General features: G+C 44.2%; 2 protein-coding genes across 9 annotated transcripts in view; one reads left to right on the top strand and one right to left on the bottom strand.

The window, feature by feature from the left end:
- LOC117647802 overlaps positions 1-18,323 on the top strand; it is a 38,976-nt gene that overhangs the window by 2,512 nt on the left and 18,141 nt on the right. The gene's annotated exons all lie outside the window — the stretch shown is intronic.
- LOC117647803 overlaps positions 1-18,323 on the bottom strand; it is a 49,173-nt gene that overhangs the window by 25,651 nt on the left and 5,199 nt on the right. The gene's annotated exons all lie outside the window — the stretch shown is intronic.

The raw sequence follows: 18,323 nt of genomic DNA, 5'->3' as shown, positions 1-18,323 counted from the left end.
ATTTGTGAAAAGCGTTTTGCAATCAACGGCGAAAGGGAATGTGGGGCGATTTGTAACAGATTTGGGAAATTTCTCTATACAAAATTAAGAACATTCTGCATATCGGTTCCAAACTTGTGCCATTTGAGCAGTCGGGCCCCTTTATCTAGACTGTACAGCTCCAAGGGGAAATTACTTTGAATTTTGGTGTACATGGCCGTGATTTCATAAATTTTTTTTTGAAATATTTGAATTTTTGTTGAATTTTTTGAATTTTGACAAATTTCAATAAATTTTTTGCGAATTTTAAAATTTTTTTGAATTTTGATGAATTTTTTGAACTTGGCTGCATTTTTTTATTTCATGAATTTCAATGAATTTCTATGAATTTCTCTGTTTTTTCATGAATTTTGGTGAATTTAAAAGAATTTTTGAGAATTTGATCGCCGAGGGCATCTGGGAAGCATCCAAGAAGTGGGCTGCAACGTCCTCGGGAGTCTGTGCCTTCATCGCGCAGTAGGGGGTTTGGGTCCAACGAATGTGTCAGATCCCCTGTTTCAACCGCCCCGTTCGGACGCGTGAATGCAGGCGCTTGGATGCTCTGCCATACTCGGCGCCCCACCGCCCACGTCTGTCCGTCTTTCCTGCGTGAGACTTGGAGAGGGTGTCAAATGCATCAAAAAAAACTTTCGTTTGTTCATCCTTTGGTGTGAATGTATCGGCGTGTTTCCGTCGCGTTGTTTACACGCCTCACGTGCGCTCTTAGGGGCCCGGGTTTTCGGGGTTTTTCCGCGCCGAGGGGGCCCCGTCCGGGGGGGCCGTCCAAAACACTTTCCCCAAAAGGATCGAGAAGGTTTTCTGTGAAAACGGCGAGGACAGAGGACCATCCCCCAAAGAAATGACACTGTTAACAGATGTCCCCGCAATTAGGCAAGGTCGGGGAGCCCGGCCGGGGAGGGGGAGGGGCCGGCGGCGAGGTAGGCGGCGGCCTGCCTGCCCACGGGACGCCATTCATTGACACCGAGCCTCCTTCGGCCGCCGCGCCTTTAAAAAATTTACCCACAAGTTCCAACTCAAACAAAAATTTTGGGCCGTGTAGAGGCGTGAAAGACGCTTGCGTAGTTTTAAAAATTGTAAAATTTAGGGAAAAACTAGAACACCTGTGCTTCGGTAAGAGTCAGAGTAGTAGCGCCAACACACCGTAGCCATGCTCAGTTTTCATCTGCTATGTGGCACTCGGGGCTGCAGCGTTAGCAATCAAGAGAGACCTCCCCTCCCCCCTTTCTCCTCACAACCACACGGTCTCCGCGAGGGCTCCCCTCACGTTTTCGTACGCAGGTTTAAATCATGCATCCCATCGTATATTAACGAAAAATTTATTGAAATTCATTGAATTTTAGTGAGTTTTAATGAATTTCAGTGAACTTTTCACATTTTGATGAATTTTTTACACTTTTTGAATTTTTGCACTGCAATGAATTTTATGAATTTCATGAAATTTTTAAGATTTCGATGAATTTTAATGAAATTTTTGGGGAATTTTTTTAAATTTTTTGAATTTTACTGAATTTTTTGAATTTTGTTGAATTTTTTTGAATTTTGCATTAGGTGTACACATTTTTTCGGAGTAGTTTCCCCTTGTACAGCTCCATTGGATCAATCTGGATTCCGTAATCTTGGAAATTTATGACGCTTTCCAAAACCTTGCATGCTGTTACGAATCGCCCCAGCATGGGGTGATTTGTAACAGCCATGGGGCTTTTCATAACATCCAAAACATTAAATGAAACATCGTCGGGAATTTTATCTCCTCCAGCAGTTGTTCTTCGGATATTCTGCAGACGCCTTAAAATCTACATTACAAGCTGCCGTTGACCGCCTCAGCATTAACTGCCGGCCATGTCAACCCTAACCTTTTTTTCAATTTTGGAGGAAAGAATAGAATAACTCGCTTTAAAATGCATTTTGAGCTGTGTAAATGTATAGGAATTAGGCAGCAGATGATTCGAGATATAATTCAAGCATTTAATTGCAGAAACTACTGTAATTCTTGTTTTTATACGGGTCTGTTACGAATCACCCTAAATGCCTGTTACGCAAGAAATACGTCCCTAACTTTGACTGGACAAAGTAACAGCAACTTATGCCGCGTGGTTACATTTTAAAGGGGTCACGCTTCAACGAGCGCTTCAAGGCCCCAACGGTACTTCGATGGTGATTCATACCTGGGGAGCCTCAGACAGAAACTTCCTAGAACCCAAAATAAAAGATTTGCCTGTTTTCGGTGTACCCCATTGTCAGACGCCCTCCAAAACTATACATGAGCACCGATCACATCCGCTTCGATTGTTCAAGGACCCTCTACTTGGAGTGAAAGAGGGGCCATACTCAGATTTTCCTCTGCTCCCTTCACTTAAATTAATATACGCATTTGTTACGAATCGCCCCTGTTACAAATCGCCCCACATTCCCTGTCGGACCCCTTCCAACCTCCCTCAGTCTTCGCGGGACACTCACCTTTGTGTCTGGGCGATTCTGGCAGACGAATGGAGGCACACTCCGTTCGCGAACATAAGAGCACGAGGCGTACGTGTGATAACGCATCGCGCTCCCCCCATCCCCTATCAGAAGGATCCTGCCGCATTCTGCACCTTCATCCTGCAATGAGTTGCTAGTAATTATAGTCTTATCGTTTTCCAATTAATATTTTTCAACGATTTTATGTATATTCCTCAACAAATTCCGTAGTTAATGGTTAAGGTACAGCCAGATTTTGAAACAGGTCACTGTCCTTCGAAGTGTGGTACAGCCTACAGGTAATGCGTGGTAGGCGCCAAACTGTGGTTACCCAAATTTACCACACGTGGAAATGCGGTCAATACCCCTAAAAATCAGTGGTCAGCAAAGTACCACATAAAATTCATGGTGAATACCACAGCATATGTGTGGTCAGTCCCCCATACCTCATAAAAGGGTGGTCTTGACCACGCGATACATGAGGTTACGGCTAAATTATAGGCTTGTACACCAGTTATTTGAAGGGGTGTAATTCTTACCACATTTTTACGTGTGGCAGAATGCGGTAACCACACTTTCGGTCTCACCACAGCCAAATGTGGTAACTTCACCACACTTTCGATTTCAGTGGTTTCACTGGAAATCCAGGAACGAGACGTCACGTCCGTTCAAATGTGAACCGTGTCACGTTCGGGTCCACGTGAATCGTGTCACATTCGTTTGAACGCGAATCAGCTGGTTCATGGCTGGTCCTTGTCCTGGACGAGGCTGGATATGATGTACGTTTTAACGAACGTGACGTCACATACCTAGATTCCCAGGGTTATGGTTTATTTCTTGGAAAATTAGGTGGCTTACAATTCGTAGTAGTGAATTATAGCCGCAGAGGAGCACTTCGATGCCCTGATGCACATCGTCGTACTGCACCCGCGCTTCGACCATGGTGCCGGACAACAACTGCCACTCGGTCTCTGGGGACGCAACACGTCAAAATTAGTTCGCAGAACAATAACAGGAAAAGTGGCGATACACATCGGCAACTTTGGCCCGTCCCGTACATGCACGGGTTTCCTCAATGTTAAGTACTGACGGGATTGAAACCTGCTTCTGGTTCAAAATAAATGCGATATTCATCAGTATCCTCTAAAACATTCGAAACAATCCAAAGACATGCATAAACAAGGTAGGGCCCGCCCTTCCGTCCAACCGAGTTGCCAGCTCCGCTTCGCTGCGCCGGCAACTCGGTTCGACAGGGGGCCGGCCCAGCTTGGCCTGCCGGCGGCGTCTCCTTGGGCCTTCGGCCCTCGCATCCGACCTTCCATGACACTGCGGCAAAAAGCTACGGAAAATTCTGTAAACACTTTGTGGTAAATCTCCGTAGCCCCCTTGTCAATATTCTCCGTAGGCTCTTACAGTATTTCCCGTTCCCGTGGGACCGCACAGTATTCTCCGTAGGACCTTACAGTGTTCTCCGTAGGACCATACAGTCTTCCAGGCCCTACGGAGAAGACTGTGCGGTCCTACGGAGAATACTGTTCGGCCCTACGGAGAATACTGAAAGAGCCCACGGAGAATATTAATAAGAGGGCTACGGAGAATCCTGGCAAACAAATTAACTGAATTTTCCGCACCTTTTTGCCACAGTGGAGGTGGTAACACAAAAGTTATCGATCTGTCATCGTGACTAAGGCCCACTTTCTTATTCAAAATACGGACAAGTCTCTTCTGTTTTCTAACCATAAAAAATTAAACCCACTAAATTTGTATCGTCAACTTGATTCCGAAAATACCCTTTTTTGCTTTAACAACTCATTGCGAGAGAGGCCTTGAAGAAGAGCGAAACGAGTCGGTGACATCGATACCGACTACTTACGGACTCCTTGACCCCTTTCGTGATAAGAAAACTGACAAAGTCAGGCCACTACAAATCCAAATGTCAGACTTCTCGCCACTCCAGAGGCGAGACATAAAAGTATCGCCAAGTTTTGGTCAGACCTGAAAGTCTCGCCACAAAACGGTCAGACGCAAAAGTCTCACCATACTAAATGGCGAGATTTTTGTGTCTGACCGCCACCTAAAGGCCGTAATGCGCCGGACGGTTACTGCCGAAAAGCCGTGGCCAGACACAAAAGTCTCGCCATTTTGTGGTGAGACTTTAGAGTGCGACCGTTTTGTGGCGAGACTTTTATGTCTGACCAAATTTTGGCTAGACTTTCAGGTCTGACCAAAACTTGGCGAGACTTAAATGTCTCACCACACGCGAGGTCTTTCCATCCAATTAGAAGTGCTTGAAGCCTAACCTAACCCACCCCTAGTCTCATGAGCCAGGACTATATATTGCTCAAAATAATGCTCTGTACGACATTTAAAGTGTACATACCGTTCGCCCCGGCGGCCAGCGGCCCCAACCGGAGGAGGGCTAGCACGGCGACCACTCGGAGCTGCATCTCGAAGCGGAGTGGCGGGCGCAACGACCGGCAGGCCAGGCCGCATGCTCCAGCAGTTTGGCGTAGTGCTGGGAGTCGTTGATAACGATAAGCCCGTATGTATTGAGTCTGGGCAGGCCGCACCACGTCCGACCATCCAAACACACGCCGCCCCCTGTCGTCCGCTCCCCCGGTCATACGAGAGATAAGTCTGAGCGACCAAGAGGCAGAGGCGCGAAACTCTAGTGTCAAAAAAGACATGCAAAGGTTGTTTTTTCACCATAGATCTCGGAGCCCAGAGGTGGTAGGTAAAATCCGAGGTCATATTTGGAATCCTCATAAAATTCCACTCGGCGCAGGGTAATATGTTTAAAGCCGGAGGTTAAGGAAATGGTAGGTCATTTTTCTATGATAAAAATGTGTGTACGAGTACGTATTTGTGCTTGAACTTGCACCGGTAAAACTGAAGCGTAGTTGTATGCTTGATTCAAGCATACAACTACGCTTGAAGACTTTACGCTTGACGTCAAGCGTAGAGAAGAAATTCTCCCATGCATTTAGATAGGCGGGAGAGGGGCAAAATGGAGAACTATGCTTGAAACCGAGCGTAGTTCTACTACGCTTGAAGAAAGGCGTAAAACTACGCTGGAGTTCTACCAGTGTGTATCCTACTTACATGGTAGTAAATTGAGAGGAAATATCTCCATTCAAGGAACGTTTGTGGAAGCAGATGATACTCGTCTTGTACTGTCCTGTGTGTTAGTTGTGGCAGAATGCTCTTATCTCTGCGATTGTAAATAAAATTATAAACGAGCTGAGGAAGCCACGCTTCGCCCCTGCTTGAGAGCCGAGCCGGCCGAGCCTTGCCTCGGGGGCATTCCAGAGCCGATTGACAGTGGTCGAAGTTGACCTTTGACGATTTTGCTCATTTTTGGCTCAAATGTTACCTACCCCTACCCATAGGTGAACACCCCCACAAAATTTCAGCCCTCTAGGTCAGTTAGTATGGGAACTGTGTGCAATCAAAGTTTTTGGCTATTTTGCTTTAGTAGTTGTTGACCAAATTGCACTTTTTTACTGACATGCTCCGGAATTCTTTTCCTCCCGGTCCTGAGGTATGAAAATTGGTACTCGAATGTAAAATTGAGTGGGGAATCCGAATCTGCACGCAGAATCGACCCCAAAGCAGTCCATCGTTGATAAAAACGCACTCAAAGTCCAAAATAACTTTTTTTTAGTGTTTTACAAACTTTAATTTTCTCCCCATTCTGGAATCCAAACTGGACCCGTTCTAGGCGGGAAATCATTCCTCAGACGACTACCTAAGAACAAGCGGCTCGAGTTACCGAGGGTATGGGTGTGGTTTGGGCGCTGCACTGCTCGCAACTTGAACAACTGCTGAATGTTCAATCCAATGAAATCTACTTGATCGGTGCGTCTGACAGCAATTTGCATAAAGACTTTTTTGTTCAAAATTTGATTTCTGACAAGTTGCTTCTGGGGCGTTTTGCTTTATCTCTTATGGTTTGTGAAATATGAGGCCAAGATGGTTTTGGACCGAAAAATATGTCTCTGGCGTACTATCTAGTTTTGATCAGCACCTTTTGAAACGCCTAATTAACATAGTCCCTCGAGATATTTTTTCGGGGACTGAAAGTCGAAAAGTGCGAAGTCCACGACCACCGGTCCCCGAAAAAATATTACGATGACTAAAAGCGTTCGATAATTTTTGTCCTGAGTGTACATAGGCGCATGAAATACAAATAAGACCCCGAACACAGTAGCATTTTGAAAGGTGGCACGAGGGCCTTAGCAAACACAATGAACCAAACCAATTAACATTACTGCAAACAAGAATGTCACAATGAACACGACTGTCACTCACAAAACAAATGCTTGAATATCACACTGAGTTTACGAGAAAAGAAACTTGACATATTTACTCGACTACCTAACAGAGACTAGTCGTGCAGACTAACTACTGTGCCAATGGGTTGAATGCTAGACGTAGACCTGACATAGCAATATTAATAACGAGGTTTTGACATCACCTCACCAAGAGTTGGATTTTATGTACAGTGTACATTGTGTACAGTGGTACCACGACCTGAGTGAAGGCGTCCCTTTACACTCATGAAACCGACATTACACCAGACGATACTTAGATTTAAAATTTAAAACAGTTAAAATTGAATGACCATGGATTTTTTTAAAAAGACAGTAGCTACTTTAGCTTACCTCGGGGCGGGCCCTCCCCTCTGCTCACTATTTTTAACTTATTTGGTTTGCGCAATAAGAAAACTGGAATTAACCTTAATAGATAGAATTATAGAAAATAACAATGAAAATACCGCTAGAGGTCGGAGACATAGCGTACAACACACATTGACAGCTTAAATCGCTGAATGCTGTCAGAGGCCTGGGTGATCAATCCGGCATAACATTTACTTTAAAAATAGGCCCGACAGGGGTGCTATCACAGAAACACTACTTTCAACATCACAGATTAACTCTTACAGGAGACACACATCGATGACACAGGACTGATGGCAACTTCTAACCTCTTTGAACAACGACACACGTACAACCTGACACGTTGCAGAGTCCAACTTCCATGACACTGTAAAAATTATGTTATGAATTTACGACGGAATATTTTCCGAAGGATTTTGGGAATGTCCAAAAGTGCACTGTAAATGTTTTTTTCCTACAGGAACTGTTGTAAATCAACGGAAGTTCGTCGTTAATTTACGAACGTTCTTGGTAAAATCGTAAATGTACAAAGTCTGCTGTAAATTTACGACAGGTCTTCGTAAATCTACGGCGGACCTGCGTAAGAAAACAAAGAAACTGTTGGCAATTTTTGGCCCGTCCCGTTTTTTTTTTGTAAAAAAAAAAGACGGAGGGACGGGCATATAGTATGATGCATGCTGTGCGTCGTTCGTTCGTTCGTCCGAGGACTTCCCGTGGTCCGATCTTGACCAAATTTGGTATGCAGCCTCCTTGGGTGACCCTAAGAACCGCCCGGTGCACAGTGCGGCCAAAAGGCGAAAAGTGCGACATGGCCCTTTCTGCGAGTTTTTTGATTTATAAGGACAAGGGATTATGGTGTATGGTGGAAAAAAGGGGTTTTTGATCAAAACCTGGTCATACACTGTGGAAAATAAGGGACATTTTCTCCGTTAATTTATGGCCAGAACTTTCCGTGATTTGAGACCCAGGATTTTCCGTGATTTCAGATCCAGGCTTTTTCCGTTGTTTTACACCCAGAGATTTCCGTTGTTTGCACAGTGCGTTGAAAGGCCATGGCAGTAAAGGGCAGATTTTGTGAGGGAAGTTTCTAAACTTGGCCAAAGAAACACTAACTTACAGAAATGAATGCATTCGTCTTGTAAAAGTTAACAAAAAACTGTCATCCCACATCCTAAACACACGTTCGAAATTATGGGTTTGAGATTCAAACATACCAAAGTTCCGTATCGATATGAGATACAATGATTTTTGGCACTATAGACAAAAAAAGGTGAAAAATAAAATATGTGGAAAGGGAAAAACTGACGACGGGAATGGATTCGTCTCAACGAAATGAAAAGAAACATACCCATATGTCATAGGTTTAGACTCGAAATGGCCGATCCACAGAATCCAATATGTCGTTTTTAGCACGTATTTGCAACGCCTTTAAAAAAGGGGGTGTCAAAATCGACCTATTGGATTCTGTAGATGGGCCCATTTCGAGTCAAAACCTAAGACATATGGGTATGTTTCTTTCCATTTCGTTGAGACGAATCCATTCCCGTAGTCAGTTTTATTTCCACGTATTTGATTTTTCCCTTTTATATAAATAGTGCCAAAAATCATCGTATCTCATACCGATACGCACAGTAAAAACTCTACGAAGAATCGCTTCGTAATACGAAGAAAGTGAAGGCTTTGTAAAATCTACAAAGAAACGCTTCGTATTATGAAGCAAAATCCTTCGCAATACGAAGCATTTCTTCATAATACGAAGAAATTTACTATGCCTTCATTTTTTTTGTAGTTACGAAGCAAATGCTTCGTAGGCTTTTAAGAGTGCGGAACTTTGATATGTTTGAAGCTCAAACCCATCATTTCGAACGTGTGTTTAGGATGTGGGATGACAGTTTTTGTGTTTAAATTTGACAAGACGAATGCATCCATTTTTGAAGTTAGTGTTTTTTTGGCCAAGTTTAGAAACTTCCCTCACAAAGTCTGCCCTTGACTGCCATGGCCTTTCAACGCACTGTGCAAACTACGGAAATCTCTGGGTGTCAAACAACGGAAAAAGCCTGGATATGAAATCACGGAAAACCTGTGTCTGAAATCACGGAAAATCCTGGGTCTCTAATCACGGAAAGTTCTGGCCATAAATTTAAAGGAGAAAATGTCCCTTATTTTCCACAGTGTATAGGGGTCAAAAACTGTAAAAAACGCAAAAAATGCCCCAAAACGCCCCAAATTTCCCCCATTTTTAACTCGGTTTTTGGCTCTTATTTCCACAATTTTGGGAATCCGAAACTTTCTTTGCAGATTCTGAAAGCTAAGAATGAGAGCTATAAGTTTGTCTTTGGGGTCGACACTGTAGCGAGATCGGCTATTCGAGATATTGGCCTCAAGATTTTTACATTTCATCATTTCCACTAAAAATACCAGATTTTTCTCGTTTTTTGGCTTTTTTAAGAGCAACTTTGTGAATCCGAAACTTTTCTTGACATATTCTGAAAGCTGAGAATGCGAGCTACAAATTTGCTTAAGGGGCCCACACTGTAGCAAGATCGGCTGTTCAAGATATTTGGCCTCAAAGATTTTTGTTTTTCATCATTTCCACTATATTGTCAAATTTGCGCGCCCCTGCGTGTTGATGCGAGTATTTTGGACCTTGGTTCCCACCATTCGTTGAAAAAGGGCTCATCATGACCTACTCGATTCAGGAACAAAAACGATAACGCTGCAGATGATACTGACCAGGTTAATTTTAGTGTATCGCTATTCGTGATTTACACGTGCATGGTTTTAAAGGACGAAAATGTTAATTTTGATTTAACTATTGAAGGTTTTGTGCGAACAAGTTCCTCATATGCAACGCTAGACCAGCCGCCTTATCAAGATTAATCCGGCATTGTGCTTGAAGCACATGAAGCACCAGAAGCCATGCTAATACGACAACCAATTTTATTTTTTTTTAAAATTTGAATGGTGCATTGTAAAGAAAGGGAGGATACGATTAAAACAATATAAGAGCTGTGATATGAAAAATGATTGTTAAAACGCTAGAGGCGAAAAACCGAAAAAAACTGGACACGCTGGGACAGCCTACGCCTGTGTAGAGAAGAGTGCGGATGCGGGTTGGGCTGAGGACCCAGGCGGCTGTTTAACGCTGTTTTTCGCTGTCGGCTTGGGTATCCGAAGCCACAGGCTCTGCCACAACTGTTTCGTACTTCTCGCTACAACTGTTTAACTGCTATGTGCTATTGCCGCATTTTCACTTGCTTTGGTATATGTCTGATTGCAAAACGCGATCGAGAGTCAAAGCCCGCTGATTTAAAATCATCCCCGTTTAAAAATGTCTTGCCCGAAATCGTGCCGGATGACGGCAGGATTTCGGGCTGCCCGGCCCGGACGCCCGAAATCCGCCCCCAACCAGGAGTCCGGGCTTGCCGAAAAATGATCATTTTGTTGGAAAACAAACCGATTTTCGGCAAAGCCGGACGCTTGCCCGGGGATGCTGAAAACGTGCCGAACCGTCCCTCCATTTAAACTGTAGGGGAGGGGGAGGTACCTGGATGGCGGTGCCCATTCAGTCTCGCCCCAGGCACACTCGTACACACACAGGCTCACATTTACACACTCACATACACACACACGTACACAGAACGCTGAAGGAGAAACACTGGTTAGTATTGGAACCCAGGACGACCGTCTTTGTGGACCGAGACGCTGCCAACTGCACCACGGAGGAGACCTGGGAGGAGGCCTCAGGCTCCCGATGCCTTCCAGCGAGCTCGCTCGCCCCGAGCGGCACTGGAGGGGCGGGGGAGACGCTGCTGGCGGAGGAGCACGCGGCGAGCCCCGTGTCTTTACGAATAAGTAACCCCCGCGAGACTCTTGGGTTTCTCGCGGAGAGCCCCTCGACTTTTGGACAAGGTGCGTGGGTTGAGCTGGGCACTTGGATTTTGGATCTAACAACAGACTTGGTGAACGTGAGCGTAGGTACTGGAGCACTGCGTGTGGACTAGTCAACCCGCGGATCCAGGCCCACTGGAAACCCAGGTCTGAGGCTCCCAACCCGGTTATTGGGGTGCTGGCTCTTACACGAAAAACCCGGTTCTTCGCTTCCTTATAATCCACGTACTCGAAGTACCCTTGCCCCGCGGCTCATTTTATCGAGAGCCCTATAGACCTTTTCTTTAGGATGCAAGCTAAAGTTACTGCTAAGGCTGTTAAGCATCAGAAGCTCAACGGATTCAACTGCATTCATTCAAGTACCCGTATCAAAGTGTTCAATTTGATTGTAGATTTGTTCAGTCAAAGAATTCAAAATTGTCCTACAAACATCTCGTTTGCACGGAATTTTCTAATTTTTCACGCCGGTTTTGATAGACTTGGTACTTAAGAAAGAATTTCATTATTTTAACTTTTCAATTTTGTACGCAGGTCAAAGACATTAACTTGACACTTCTTTGATTAGGGTCTCGATGCGGGGCGCATGCCCAGGCATGCCCGGAATCATGCCGAAAGGCACGGGCACGCCCGAAATCCACCCGGCCGGGCAGCGGTCGGGGTCGCGGTACGATTCCGGGCCGCCCGCGACAGCGGGGCTCATTTCGGGCTTGCCGCGTGCCGGCGGCGGGTGGATTTCGGGCTTGCCGAGCGCATTTAGGCATCATTCAGGGCATGCCGGACACTTCGGCATCATTTCGACATCATTTCGACACATTCTCGGCACGATCTTTTTTAAACGGGTCTGCTTTTTTCCTGAATCGAGTGGGTCTGATGAGACTTTTTCAACGAATGGTCGGAACCAAGGCCCAAAAAATACTCGTATCAACACGCAGGGGCGCGCAAATTTGACAATTTAGTGGAAATGATGAAAAACAAAAATCTTTGAGGCCAAATATCTTGAACAGCCGATCTTGCTACAGTGTGGGCCCCCTTAAGCAAATTTGTAGCTCGCATTCTCAGCTTTCAAAATATGTCAAGAAAAGTTTCGGATTCACAAAGTTGCTCTTGAAAAAGCCAAAAACGAGTAAAATCTGGTTTTTTTAGTGGAAATGATGAAATGTAAAAATCTTTGAGGCCAAATATCTCGAATAGCCGATCTCGCTACAGTGTCGACCCCAAAGACAAACTTGTAGCTCTCATTTTTAGCTTTCAGAATCTGCAAAGAAAAGTTTCGGATTCCCAAAATTGTGGAAATAAGAGAAAAAAAAACGAGTTAAAAATGGTGGAATTGGGGCGTTTTGGGGCATTTTTTGCGTTTTTTACAGTTTTTGACCCCTATAGGCCCAGGTTTTGATCGAAAACCACTTTTTCTACCATATTCATAATCCCTTGTCCTTATAAATCGAAAAAACCGCAGAAAGGGCCATGTCGCACTTTTCGCCTTTTGGCCGCACTGTGCGGTGGCAGCAAATCCGATCCGAGCCCGGGGCGCTGCTGCAGGCTGCAGGTGCATCATGGTCTACATGGGGTCGAGGAGGATTTCGGCAACGGATACAGCTAGCTGGGCATGTAGGGGTATTTTTGGATCAGGGCGACGAGACAAACCAACGGTGCCAGTTTCAAGCGAATCGGAGAAGTTTGGACCCGGGTTCAAATCCCAGTAGGGTATATTTTGAACATTCTTTTTATTCGAGTTTTTGCTTTGTTTCTTATGTTTTGAGGGCGCTGATGACGAAAATTTCATCTATTTTGACCCTGACTCGGGTTTAAAAACCCCGTCAGGGTTAAAAAAAGGCGAAATTCACACATTTGTTTATGTACGGGACGGGCCAAAGTTGCCGATGTATATCGCTACTTTTCCTGTTATTTTTTTGCCGAAGGATCCGTTGCTAATTCCAGACGTATTTTACAAAGGGTTCTCTGTATTTTAACGACGGTTCTTTGTTAATAACGAAGGATCTTTGTAGTTTTACGATCGTAAAGATCCATTAAGATTGAAAAATCGACAGAGATCTTTAAAAAATTAACGAAGGTTTTTGTAAATATACGAAAGCTTCGAAAATTTAACGAAGAAACCGTTGGCAATTTTTTGGCCGAAGGTCCGTCTTTTTATCCGGACATTAATTTTACAGTGGACGATTTCGTTTCCATCGTTTCTTCCAAACCCAGCCAACTGAGGGGGAGGGCAGTCGCTTGGGACTCTGACGTCACAGGCGCGGCTTCTCATTCACATTCGAAGGCGTCAGAGCGCGACACCGTCGGCTGTGACGTCACCATGGGACCTCTAGACTTGAAAGCGTAAAAAAACGCAAAGAGCCTAAAATGGTTTAAGTGAAGACATTTTCACAATACCGGTGACTTAGATTTTTGTACTGGGGAGTGGTTTTAAAGTGACAAAGCAAAAAAGAGAGTAAAAAATTGTTGGGGTTAGTCGCCACGGACCTCTGGAGTATTTCCGATAGTGCCCACCACGAGCAGAAGAGCGCACTGAGCTTTTCCTTCGAATGCGAATACTACCAACCGCGCAAACAAAAATTCAGCTGGCCCCGCCTGCCGTTGCGGTCCTCAGGGATGTGGTGTCGTTGTGTTGGTATCAGTGCCATAACAAAGTGGGCGAAGGAATAGAGGGAAGTTATGAAAAACAATGAAAAAGAAGTAGAGTTTGTCTATTTTTAATAGACACGCCAACAAAGAAGCAATTAAAAAAAAAAAAAAAGGTTTACAAAAAAACATTTCCCAAGTCTTGAAATTAACTCTTCTTTTTTACCACCCACTTTCAAATTATATTGCTTCAAAATATTTTCAGGTTGAGCAACCGTCAGAGTAGAAAACTGAAAAATAGAGGGTCAAAATCAGCACAACGATATTAATGAAAACAGAATAGGGTGATACAAATTTACGCTTACCTTTTGTGATTCGATCAATCCTTTGATTTCAATTTCAGAGAGGTTCACTTGGCTCGTGGAGGGAGCTGAGGGAGGCGGCAGCCAATTATCCCTTACTCTCATCCGAGCCTCCTGCCTTGGAGTTGATGGCTGAAACAATGAGGTTTATAATAGCAGATAGAAAATTTTAGTGGTTCTAGAGTGGAATTGGTACAGAGTGCATACCGCACATGGCACCACAACAGGGGTCTCGCGAGCCAAGGACCCTGCAAAATCTCAGCCAGATCGGCCGAGTCGTTCAGGAGTGCGCGCGCTCACACACACACACACAGGCAGAAATTTTTTTGACCCCACCCGGGTAACGGGCTTTGCTATCGCTCCGCCATCAACACTTTGGTTGTAGTTTTTTGCCCTGTTTAAAAAAGGTAGGGTACGCCAGACAGTGGCTAGTCGTAACAGGCTTCGCTATGCTGCGCAGTTACGACAATCCACGCATGGCGTTTACACCTACCTTGGCCTGCGGCGCACAGTGGGACAGAAAGGTGAAAAACGGGAAAAAAAAAATTGATACGGTTCTTTTCTAAACCGACCATGCTGATTTCAAAAATGAAACCCATTTTGAAACCCGGGTTCAAACCATGCAGGTTTCGTGACACTGAAAAATTCCATTGCAGATAGAAAGATGCGGTTTTTAAATTCGGATTCCTCATGAAAAATTGAGTCAGAAACCGTCGGAAAATATTCCGGATTAAAGGTTGATACCCGGAAACCCGCCCAAAAAACCCCCAAAATTTTGACGAAAATCCCGGGTTTTATTTAAAATTTTCTAAAATTCCACATGAGATGGAAGGATGCGGTTTTTAAATTCGGATTCCTCATGAAAAAATGAGTCAGGAACTGTCGGAAAAAATACCGGATTCAAAGGGTTTTAAACCCGGAAAAAGGCCAAAAACCCCAAAATTTTGACGAAAATCCTAGGTTTAAAAGAATATCTAAAATTCCACATTAGATAGAAAGGGTGCGGTTTTTAAAATTTGGATTCCTCATGAAAAACTGAGTCAGGCCGTCGGAAAATATACCGGATTCAAGGTTTGAAACCCAGAAACCCCCCAAAAACCTCAAATTTTGGGCTAAAATCCTGGGGTTTTAGAATATTATCTTAAATTCCACATGAGATAGAAGGGTGCAAGTTTCAAATTCGGATTCCTCATGAAAAACTGAGTCACGAACCGTCAGAAAATATACCGGATTCAAAGGGTTTAAACCCGAAAACAGCCAAAAACCCAAAAATTTTTACAAAAATCCTGGGTTTTATAATATTATCAAAATTCCCCATGAGATAGAAGGGTGCGGTTTTTTAAATTCGGATTCCTCATAAAAAACTTAGTCAGGAACCGTCGGGAAAAAACGCCGGATTCAAGGTTTGAATCCCAGAAACCGCCAAAAACATGTAGATAATTTTTTAAACTTTGATGTTTTTTGGGGCGTTTCTGGGTTTCAAATCTTACATCCGGTATATTTTTCGACGGTTTCCCGACTCAGTTTTTCATGAGAAATCCGAATATGAAAAACCCCATCCTTTATTCATGTGGAATTTCAGATATTCTTTCAAAACCCAGGATTTTCGTCAAAATTTGATGTTTCTGGCGGGTTTCTGGGTTTTAAACCTTGAATCCGGTTATTTTCCAACGGGTTTCCCGATTCAGTTTTCATGAGGAATTCGAATTTGAAAACCGCATCCTTTTATCTCTTGGAAAATTTTTGATAATATTATGAAACCCCGGGTTTTGTCAAAAAGTTGGTTTTGGCGGGTTTCTGGGTTTCAAACCTTGAATCCGGTATATTTTTCGACGGTTCCGACTCAGTTTTTCATGAGGAATCCGAATTTTAAAAACCCCATCCTTCTATCTATGTGGAATTTTAGATAATATTATGAAACCCAGGATTTTCGTCAAAATTTTGGGGGTTTTGGCGGGTTTTCCGGGTTTTCAAACCTTGAATCCGGTACATTTTCCGACGGTTTCTGACTCAATTTTTCATGAGAAATCCGAATTTGAAAACCGCATCTTTCTATCTGCAGGGGAAATTTTTTTCAATGTCACGAAACCTGCAGGGTTTTGAACCCGGGTTTCAAAATGGGTTTCATTTTCGAATCAGCATGGCCGGTTTAGTAAAAAACCGTACTCAATTATTTTTTTCTCTTTTTTCACCTTTCTGTCCCACTGTGTGCTGTGCTAGCATTAAAAATGGCAGAAATCCTCCTTGCGCCCATGAAAAACCATGCCCTTTTCTCCCCGTTTTTAAGTGTTTTATGGCGGTTTCGACTGCTGGAATTAAGATAAGAAGGAATTTTGGTGTGTGGCGAGCCAAGGATATACATAGTGACCCTGCAAATCTCAGCTGAACCGGGGAGCCGTCAGGAGTAATGCGGAGAGACACACACACAGGCATAAAAAACTTTTTACACTGGTAAAAGTAAAGCGTAGTTTTCCCACTGTTCACTGAAAATCCAAGTGTGGGACAGGCATGCACTAGATAAAGTGGACAAAATGTCCTACGCTTGCAGGTGTGGGACACGGATTTGTCCCCGCTTACAAACGTGGGAAACCCTTTGTCCCACGTTTTAAGTGTGGGACACGGTTTGTCCCACGCTTGCAGGTGAACACGGTTTGTCCCACGCTTGCAACGTGGGAACTTTTTCCCCCGCTAAGCGTGGGACAGTTTGTCCCCGTTATCGAGTGCATGCCTGTCCCCCCTTTGGGTTATCAGTGTTTTCAAGCGTAATCAGGTAACGCTTGAAATCAAGCGTAACAGGCTCATCCGCCAAGATTCCCCCTATCTAATGCATGGGGGAATTTCTAGTCTAGCTTGATTTCAAGCGTAACGTTTTAAGCGTAGCTTTTTGCTTGGCTCAAGCATAGAGTTACGCTTTATTTTTACCAGTGTATCCCCACCCAATAGGGTAGTTCGGAGAAAACCTAGACGGAAGTCAGCGACAAAGGGAGGAACAAAAGAGCGTCGCACCGCCGTGCTGAGGGGGGTGGGGTCGGAATCGGCGGAGTGGGGGCGAAGGCGGCGCGCGCAAGCTCCCCCCACTCCGCCGTTTCCGGCCCCCACCACCGCTCAGCACGGCGGTGCGACGCTTTTGTTCCCCTTTCTGTAGCTGACTTCCGGTCTGGTTTTCCAAAGTACCCTACTAACGGGCTTCGCTATCGCTCACCCAAACAAGCTCAGTGCGCGACTTCATATACTGTTCTTTCGCATCCGATTTTTTTTCTTTTGGTTTTTGAGCTTGAATATGCTTCTTGGGTTAAATGTTATGACAGGAGAGTAAAGAATGGCCCTTTTACCTTAAAAATGGTATACATGAAAGCCAAATCTCAGCAACGGTTAGGAAGATATAGGCGCCTAACAAAACCCCTGCACGTGTCCGGAATTCCCCCAGGCGGGGGTAATTCCGGACGACCTATGGGGCAACGCCGGACGACCTTAAAATTTACACTACTCGAGCTTACTTTGTTATTTTGATGTGAGGCATGCTTTTAGAAGGCGTTGAAGGACATTGCTGCGAACTGAAGTGTTTTATTATTACTCATAGCATATATAAGGAATAGATTCTTAAAAAACCCCCAAATTGAACACGTCTTGAGTAAAGCTCTTAAACATAGCTGCAATGCTATTTTTTGTTCTTTCTTTATCCTTCTTAAAGGTGGGGATGCATGTCCACAATTTGGAACCCACTACCTTAACATGATGCGGGAAATTAAGAAAATAACCCCATTGTCCGGATTTACCCCACAGGGAGTGAAAACCTTTGAATTCAACTGTAAGAAAACGGGAGCCATACGAGCACTTCCGAAACGCCCAAAATAAAACCCAATGACCAAATAATATGATAAAAATTTTTGTTTGGGACTGAACTTACGGTAAGGTACGATATGTACATGGAAAAACGAGGAAAGATGCAGCTTTTGCCTATTTTTGATGGTACTCAAATTTCGTGAAGCGACCCCAGGCAAAAGGTTTGACCTCCCACTTTGTCGATTTGGAATTCTAACTGATTATCTTCCTCTGTTAGGCGGGCTTTTTAGTCATCTTCACTCAAACCCAGTGAAAATCGAAGTGTCCGGAACTACCCCGTGTCCGGAAATTTCCCCCCTCTCCCTTACATTTAAAAGTTCATTAAACCCGAGCAGTAAAACCAAGGGGGTTTTCCACTTTAGCAAATCTGGTGATCACAGCATCAAAACTCATTTCTATACCACGATGGATGTGCATCATTGTTACACCGTTAATCGATCCTCAGACATTGTTCTCCGAAGCCAAACCCTTT

The sequence above is a fragment of the Thrips palmi genome, unplaced genomic scaffold (assembly GCF_012932325.1).
Source record: "Thrips palmi isolate BJ-2018 unplaced genomic scaffold, TpBJ-2018v1 HiC_scaffold_3, whole genome shotgun sequence".
Classification (NCBI taxonomy): domain Eukaryota; kingdom Metazoa; phylum Arthropoda; class Insecta; order Thysanoptera; family Thripidae; genus Thrips; species Thrips palmi.
This window is presented reverse-complemented; position numbering and strand designations above follow the sequence as displayed.